The sequence below is a fragment of the Crocodylus siamensis genome, chromosome 1 (genome assembly GCF_052110815.1).
Source record: "Crocodylus siamensis isolate JL-2025a chromosome 1, ASM5211081v1, whole genome shotgun sequence".
NCBI lineage: Eukaryota > Metazoa > Chordata > Crocodylia > Crocodylidae > Crocodylus > Crocodylus siamensis.
Window position 1 is genome coordinate 403,090,384 of NC_143395.1, and position 9,170 is coordinate 403,099,553.

General features: G+C 48.9%; 1 long non-coding RNA gene across 1 annotated transcript; it reads left to right on the top strand.

Moving 5' to 3' along the window:
• The first annotated feature begins 1,438 nt into the window (after positions 1 to 1,438).
• Positions 1,439 to 4,055, top strand: LOC149875333 (uncharacterized). The gene is made up of 3 exons (XR_016440023.1): positions 1,439 to 1,553; positions 3,249 to 3,485; positions 3,947 to 4,055. It is a non-coding gene; the product is annotated as an uncharacterized LOC149875333 (long non-coding RNA).
• Positions 4,056 to 9,170: the final 5,115 nt, after the last annotated feature.

The window sequence follows — 9,170 nt, forward strand, 5'->3', positions numbered from 1 at the left end:
TTAAAAATTGGCTGACACATCTGGAAATCATTTAGAAGGAAGATGTAGCTCTGTGAAAGAAGTACTGATTTAAGATTAGCTGCTGGCCCGGATCAGTGGGCTTGTGGACCTCGAGGAGTCCAAGGACTCAATAGCAGGGTCCTTCCTGGTACCCCTCAGACAGCACTGATCAGGGACGCCTGACTTTGCTGAGCTTTGCAGAAGAGAAACTTGTTATACATCAGGCATCAGAGGGGACTGCTAAGTTGTCAACACAAATTATTATTGTCTGTCTGTTGTTTTGTTATTTGTGTGTAGTCATGTTTTTGTTAAGTCAATAAACTCTTCTTACCTTTCTACCCTTGACCACACTCTCAATCCCGAACTCTCTTCAGGCAGCTGAGACAAAAATTAGCATCACAAACAGGATTGAGAGACCCTGGTCTGGAGAGAAAGGACATAATGGAGGGAGTTGCACGGGCCCCATTGGTGGCTTTGCTTAAGGAAGTGACAGGGATGGAGAATCCTGGGTGGGACAAGGATAGATTGAGACCTGCCTGAAGTGACCTGGGAACTATACCTGATCAGTGGGCTAGGTTTGCTACTGCTGCCCGGGGTAAGTCCAAGAAGGTGTGCTTGTCGTGGCTGCTGGCCACATGTCTGCGGTTAAGGGCCAAAGAGAATGCCCTGCTCTGGGAAAAGGCATGGTTAGAAGACATACATGATTCCAACGGCATGGTGTGCAAGGCTGCGCAAGCCACTCAGAGCCACTTGGAAACATTAGAATGGAGGGAAGGAAAAATTATGATTGTGCACGTGGCTGCTTCCCTCCAGAAGAGGGCACAGTTAGCACAGGCTGTGGAGCCATCCTTCCACAAGGTGCAGCAGTGTCTGTATGGAGAAAAACCGGAAGTTGAGCTCTGATCAAGGGGAGGAGACCGATAGAGGGGAGAAGATTGATGATGAGTCTGGTGCTGAACCACCCCCATATATCCCTGCCCAGAGGAAGGCCTTCCCTGCCCAGAGGGAGGAACTCAGCCAAGTTTTTCCCATGATGATAACTCATTCAGGGCCACAAGGAAGGAATCCCCGAACAGAGCTGCATTCTTTACCCGTGCTGAGATTAAAAACATACAAAAGCAGCATGAGTTCAAGCCAGAAGAGCCAGTAATAGATTGGCTAGTTCAAATGTATAGTGAAGAGGCATTTGCAATTTCAGTGAGTAGAGCCAAAGCTGCACAAATCATTCTGTGCCCTGAGCTCCAGTTAAATCAGTTTGCAGGAGGTGATGAAAATGTTACTTTGTTTTCTGCCATGCTTCAGGCAACTGAGGCCAATTATGGTAATATGGAAGAAGAGCTTAACTCTGTCCCTCGGGTGTGGACCAGTTTAGAAGAAACTGTCTGCTGCTTGTATCACGTAGCACTAACTGAAATCATTTGTGCAGCAGTTTGGAATCGCATGCCGATGCAGAAGTTGTGACAGCATCGTTGTGGAAGAGGTTTTGCTGATGAGCACCAACCGAATGCATCTCAGCCTTGTTGGCCTTGGAGCAAGAGGCGGTGAATCACCTGGTAAGAGATGCGATCCGGCAATTAATGCAACTTTTACCCGTTTTGCAGAAGCCAAGGTTTGCCAAGCCAACAAAAACTGCCAAGGCCATGGCAGTGGCCTCGACAAAAAAATAAACCCCCTGACCCTCCCAAATTGTTGAAAAAAGCCAAGGAAGGCTGGGCCAAGACTCCACATGCAAAAATGTGAAAAGACTTGTTCGCTGCCTGTTTCAGTAAGGTGCAAATAGATAGCTTGCCCACCTACCAAAAGGGCAAGCCCAAAAATAGAGCAGTCTGCACCACCAGCAGGGTCACCAGACGGATTCTCTGTCCTGAGGGCAGAACTGTTGATATTTTCCCGGGCACATGTGGGACCACCAGCCTTTACCCCCCTGATTATGTGGCCTAGGGAGCCCAGCCAGCCCAAACCCCAAAGAAAGAGGCCACAATGGGGGCAGTACTGGGCTGGGGACTGGTATCTAAAGTTAATATTGGCCCCTTAATTTGGATACCTGTACAGATTCAATTAAGTAAAAGTAAAAAGTCAATTAAGACTGAATACCAGGGTCCTTCCCAGTATCCTTCAGACAGTGCTAATCAGGGGTGCCTGACTTCGCTGAGCTTTGCAGAAGAAAAACTTGTTATACATCAAGCATCAGAAAGGACTGCCAATAAGTTACCAATGCAAATTATTATTGTCTGTCTGTTATTTTGTTATCTGTGCCTGTCTGTCTGACTTACCATGGTCTGTGGGCACCCATGCAAACAGGATTGCTCCTCAAGAGCGCACTGGAGTTTGCATGAGAGTGGGCATGGATGAGGGACTACTGGGGAGGGCAGCGGGCCCTTGGGGAGGAGGGGGCCACTTAGTGGGGATCCCAGGGGGAAAGAGGCTCCCTGGTGAAGTCCCCTCAGGGGAAGAGGCTGCCAGCAGACTCTTCTGTGCAGGTGCAGGGCAAGACATACCTGCGCAGAACAGCTGATCGGCATTTTAAAAAGGGTGGGAGATTTGAATTTCCTCCAATCAGGCCAGGACGCCAGAGGAGGCACAAGTGTGCAGCAGTGCACATGAGCCCTCAACTCCCCCTGACCCCACTGAGAGGAGTGGGATCTAGGTAAGGCAGGAAGGAGGGAAGGGGAAGGAGTGGCTGGGCCAGCTAAAGGGAATTGGGAAGGGTTTTTTTCCCTTCCTGTCTCCATATAGCTGAGCCAGGCAGGATCTGCGCTCCCAAGCTGGGTGAACAGGCCAGGCAAACAGGCACACTCTTCAGTAGTGTGCTGGAGTTTCCACGGGAGTTCACACAGGGAGAAGGGCAGGAGGGGCCTGAGACTCCATACGTCACAGTCAGTGGTTTCAGACAGTCTTCAGGTGAGCGTATGTAAGGGAATTTTTTAATGCCGGTGGCGACTCGGAGCACAGGCGTGGATCCTGCCCTGATGCTGCCTTCTGCCTTGGGCTCCACTGAGGCCTCCACCCAGATGGAGCCATTGGGTGGGTTGGCGGCACCCGGGCCCCTGCCTGCAGGGGTTTCCTGGCAGGTCCTTGAGGGCCCATGGGTAGCGGGGGGGGAGGAGGAAGAAGTCTCCTCACTTGTTCCACATGCCCAGATTGAGGCCCTGAAGGGGCAGGTGAGGGAACTCCAGGCAGAGGTGAGCGGGCTGTGGGGCATCAGGGTGACTGAGGAGGAGATTGATGGGTACTTCCATCCTCTGCAGGTTCATGCACCTGGAGGGAAGGAGGCACAGGAGGGAGTCGATGTGGCTGGATGACAGACAGTCACCTCAAGGGCTAGACATCGCAAGGGCAAGGCAACTCCTTCAGTGCAGCTGGAGAACAGATATGAGGCCCTGGCATCACTGGCAGAGAGTGCAGCAGTGAAGGCCACACCTACAGCCACCACCAAGCCAACTGAGAAAGTGTGCAGCTGGAGGAGAAGACGTCTGGTCATTGTGGTGGGTAACACCCTCCTGAGAGGAAAGGAGGGAGCCATCTGCAGCCCAGATCCCATGGTATGGGAGGTATGCTGCCTGTCTGGAGCCCAGATTTGTGACATCACAAGGAGGATTCCAGACCTGATTCGGCCCTCTGATTACTATCCCATGGTCCTCAGCCATGTGGGAACAAATGACACAGCCTGGAGTAGTCTGGGCAGAGTCATGAGTGACTACATGGTGCTGGGAGCCAGGCCTAGAAGTTCAGGGGTACAGGTAGCCTTCTCATCCATCCTATTGGTCAGTGGTCAAGGACACCACCACAGCAACTGTGTTAGAGAGGTCAATTCACAGCTTTGGAGCTGGTGCCATTGTGTGGGGTTTCGATTCCTTGACCACAACCTTTACTTCAAGGATAAGGCCTTTTTTGGACAAGATGGGCTACATTTCTCTCCAAGAGGTAAGAGTCTCTTCTCTTACAGGTTGGCTGATCTCATATGCCGGGCTTTAAACTAGGTTCGTCGGGGGATGGGGATGTTGAAGACAGAGATGGGCCAGGAACAATGAACCTTGAGCCAGGCACTGGAACAGTCCAGGTAAGTAACAAGGGCCCTGCTAAACATCAGAATGGAGAAGTAGTATGGGCAGCTACTGGGGGGCTTAGATTCCTCTATACTAATGCTAGGAGCATGGGGAACAAACAAAAGTAACTTGTGCTTTTGCTTGCAAATAAAGTATTCAATCTGTTTGGTATAACAGAAACCTGGTGGGATCCTACCCATGACTGGGCAGTGGGTATTGAGGGCTACATGCTGTGTGACAGAAGGCCACCTCTGTTTCTCCCCATAAATTCTGCTCAGTGACAATTTGGTTAGGAAGGGCCTAGCAGAGGATACACCCCTTACCCTATCTGTTTAGGTAACCTGAGCTGGATACATTCCTGAGGGAGTGGGGAAACCTGTTCCCTCTGCCTACATGACTGGAATCACATACCTGGGTCAGGGGCTTGGGGTCCCTGGCTCCCTGCCAGTCTGCCCAGCAACTGGTGATGCATTTCACATTGGTTGGCTGGCAGCCAGCAGGTGCTGGCCTCCATTTGACCAGGTAAATGAAGTCACAAGGGCTACATAAGTTAAGGACTGCCCAGGAGGAGGGGGCAGCAGCCATGAGCAAGACTCAGAGAGAGAAGAGCTGAACCATCTGAAACTTGCTCTCTCTCAAAACTCATGATCAAGAAACTGCCTGCCTCCAAAGGGAATCTCCACCTGCCCCTGGATGTTACTTGTGAGTAAGCTACCTGAGATCTCACTAGATATATAGCTTGCAGTAACTCAGATGCATGATCAAAGGCTACCTACCCAGCCATGGGAGTTTGCTCTGTGGGATTTCTCTAATATTGCTCTACCCTGTACCCTATTCCAACCCTACCCCTTGTAACCAATAAAGTTCTCCTTTGTACCTAATGTGGGAGACTTACTGGGAGTGGGTATAGATTATGCCTTGGGGTCCCCTTGGTTCAGCTGACTGAGGGAGACCACTACTTGTGCCTCTGACTGAGAGAAGCATCCCAAGTTCCTGAAATAAGTACCCTCGTGGGCTACTAGAACTGTGTTTCCCAGGGTGCACAGAGCCAGAATCAAGCCCAGCCCTGGGTGGTGGCAGTGGAACCCCCAGGCCAGTGGGTGTGCTTCAGGAAAAGAGTCGGCCAGACATGCCTCCCAGGGAGGCACTCGGAGCCTGGAAGGTGGTCGGGCACAGTGAGGTGGGTGGCTCAATGCAGGAGTGCTCCCTACTGGCCCACCACAGGCTGTACAGACAGGACAGTGTAGGAAAAAGTGGGGTGGGGGTGTTTTTCTCTATGTTAAAGAGCAATATACATCTGTAGTTAAATTGGGCCAAGAAGAAGGGCAAATACAGGTACTATGAGTCAGATTACAGGGGGGTTGGGGAGAAAGGGACTTGGTAGTGGGGGTCTATTACACACCAGGGGGACAAGTTAGACCTAGAATTCTCAAGACAGCTCTCCAAGGCAGTGTGCTCAAAGGACCTGGTTGTCATGGGTGACTTTAACTTCCAAGACATCTGCTGGGAGAAACAGGCAGTCAGGTCTGCCTGTTCATATATGTTTCTAACCTCCTTACAAGGACCTTTACCTATCACAGGAGGTATGCATTCCCACTGGGGAAAATGCCTTACTAGACTTGGTACTGGCCACAGGGCACAACTTGGTGGAGGATCTGCAGGTACAAGATAACCTAGGGGATAGTGACCACCTATTGATAGGGTTTACTATCTGGAGAAAGGTGGGGAAGATAACTAGTAGGGTGGAAGTGCTAGACTTCAGGAAGGCCAACTTTGACAAGCTCAGGGGATTGGGTAGGGAGGGACTGACTAGTAAAACCCTTGGAGAGATGGGAGTCCAGGAAGGATGGGTGTTTCTCAAGGGACTAGTCCTGCAGTCACTGAAAAGGACCACCCCGGTACACATACAGGGGGGCAAAAAAGCAAAGAAACCCTCTTGGTTGAGCAGGGATATCCAAGAGAGCCAGGAGGGGGAAAAAGAGGCCTACAGGCTGTGGAAGCAGGGGGCAGCCACCAAGGAGGAGTATACCCTCTTGGCTCGAGCTTGCAGGGAAACAGTTAAGAAGAGCCAAAGCAGAAACAGAGCTTAGGCTGATAGCAAAAGTTAAGGATAACAAAAAGTCATTCTCTAAGTACATAGGAAGCAAAAAGAAAGTGCAGGGTAACTTAGGGCCCCTTCAGGATGAACTAGGGTAACTGGTAGCAGATAGGATGGCCAAAGCAGAGCTTCTAAATGATTTCTTTGCATCCGTGTTCTTGGACATGAATGCAAATATGCATCCCATTGGGACTTTAGATAAGCCCAGGATAGATACCAACCCACCAACTGTTCACAGTGACCTAGTAAAGGGGCACCTGGGTGGGCTGAATGTATTTAAGTCAACAGGCCCTCACGATCTTCATCCTAGGGTACTTAGGGAATTAGCTGGAGTCATAGTGAATGTGCTGGCACAACTGTTTGAGCACTCGTGGTGCTCAGGACAGGTCTCAGAGGATTGGAAAAGGGCTAATGTGGTCTCTATTTTCAAGAAGGGGAGTAAGGAGGAACCAGGTGACTACAGGCTGGTTAGCCTTACCTCTATCCTTGGCAAGACCTTTGAGAAAATTTTTAAGGAGCACATTTGTGGGGGACCAGCAGGTAAAATAATGCTAAGTGACAATCAGCATGGGTTCATAGGGGACAGATCCTGCCTGACTAACCTGGTTTAATTTTATGACTGGGTCATAAAAAGCTTGGATGAAGAAATAGAGGCAGATGTTATTTACTTAGATTTAAAAAAGGCCTTTGACACAGTGTCACACCCAATTCTTATAAATAAACTAAACAGTTGCAGTGTAGATTATTACACAGTCTGGTGGGTAGAAAATTGGCTTATGGGCTGCACCCAGAGAGTGGTGGTGGATGGGTTGGTTTCTACATGGAGAAATGTAGGTGGCGGAGTCCCCTGAGGCTCTGTATTGGGACTGGTACTATTCAATATCTTCATTAGTGACTTGAATGAGGGAGCAGAAGGCAGCCTGTCCAGTTTTTCTGATGACACCAAACTATGGATGGAGGTACACAAACTAGAGGTCAGAGAGTGAATCCAGGTTGATTTGGACAGGCTGGGAAAATGGGCCGAACAGAATATGATGCAATTTAACAAGGACAAGTGTTGTGTGTCATACCCGGGGAGGAAAAATCATCAACACTCCTATAGCCTGGGAGGTACTGCTCTAAGTAGCACAACTATAGAAAGGGATCTTGGAGTCGTAATCAACTCCAAAATGAACACGAGTCACTAGTGTGACGAGGTAATAAGTAAAGCTAACCGAACCCTTTCTTGCGTAAGTTGGTGCATCACAAACAGGTCTAGGGATGTGATACTTCCCCTCTATGTGGCATTGGTCAGGCTGCAGCTGGAGTACTGTGTCCAGTTTTGGGCACCGCACTTCAGGAGGGATGTGGATGGCCTAGAGAGGTTTCAGAGGTGGGTCACTCATATGGTTAAAGGCCTATTAAAAAAAAACCCTATGTGGACCAATTGAGAGACCTGAACCTCTTCAGCCTCTACAAGAGGAGGCTGAGAGGTGATCTCCTGGCCATCTATCAATTCATCAGTGGGGTCAGCAAGAAATAGGGGATATGATGTTTATCAGGGCACCCATTGTGTAACTAGAAATAATGGCCATAAACTGGAAGAGAGCAAATTCAGATTGGACATCAGGAAAAAATTCTTTACAGTGAGGGTTGCCAAAATATGGAATATGCTTCCAAGGGAGGTGGTGCTGTCCCCTTCCTTGGAAGCATTTAAAAGGAGATTGGACAGACACTTGGCTGGGGTCATCTGACCCCAGCACTCTTTCTTGTCTGGGGCAGGGGGTCAGACTCGATGCTCTAATAGGTCCCTTCCTAACAACTATGAAACTATGAAACTGAAAGAACATTTGCCAGAATCATCCTTATATCCCTTCCTACTTAGATTCCAGCTTCTGCACCAAGTTAAAATCTTTGCTCAATTCTACCAGCTTCCTTTGAGTTGTGGTTCGCAACCTTTTTAGACTTAGCAATTCCCTCAGAAAATGCCAGCTTTTAGCTTTCATTCATTTTTTACTTAAAAAAACCCGATAAAGCAATTTTTCTGTTGCAAAGAACACAGAAAAACCAAAGCAGGTCAGAAAGATTTTGATACTATGGATTCCTATTTGAAATCTATGGGTGTGTGCAAACGAGCATGGCCATGCGTTATGTGGTGCTGCAAACACATTTGCAGCACCACATACTGCACAGTCAGGCATTTTCTGCACTCCATGAGCATGCTGCCCGTGTATGAGCTGCTCCAGTTTTTTTTCCATTTTTTTTTTTACCCCTAGATATCTAGGGATTAAAAAAACTGCAGAAAAAAAAAAAACCAGAGCAGTGCATACTTAGGCAGCACATGCAGCTGAAAAGCAGAGCTGGGCCGGCCTAAGCCATTCTGTGGCTGCCAGCCAAACACCGCCTGGCAGGTTTGCTGCTGCTGCAAGCCTGGGAGGCCTCCAGAACCCCAGGTAAGGCTGTTGGGGCCAGCACAGTGCCGGTCCCAGTCTCTCCTACCAGCCCCGGCGTAACTTGCCATGCGCCAAAGCACTCATGGCACAGGCATTCCCTGGGGACAAGTAGCTGTAGCACAAGGTGCACCACTGCTACTTGCCCCAGGAAACCAAATGTCCACTGGGTTTATTTTATGACTCAGGGTTTGAGTCATAAGCAACTGTCTGTGCTATGGGTTTATCTTATGACTCGTGTTCACATCCCTAACAGTGCTAAGGTTGCATGACACCTCGTGGCACCCTTCAAAGGTGCTGGAGCAGCCTTGCTGAGAATCACTGCATTAGAAGATCCGCAAAATCCTGGGAACAACCACTTAACATAGCCAGTTAGGAAACCTAGCACAGGTTCTACAGTTTTGAGTTTGGGTTTTCAGAAAGGATCATTAGAACTTCTAATCTGACCTCAGCTTCTTAGGTAATCCTAACTATTGCTGGGTGAAAGAGCTTTTGGGAAATATAATACATGCATATATGTGAATCAAAATATTTAATATTAAAATGTTATTTTAGAACTATAAAAGATACTTCCACCACCCCTTGTGCTCCTTCCCA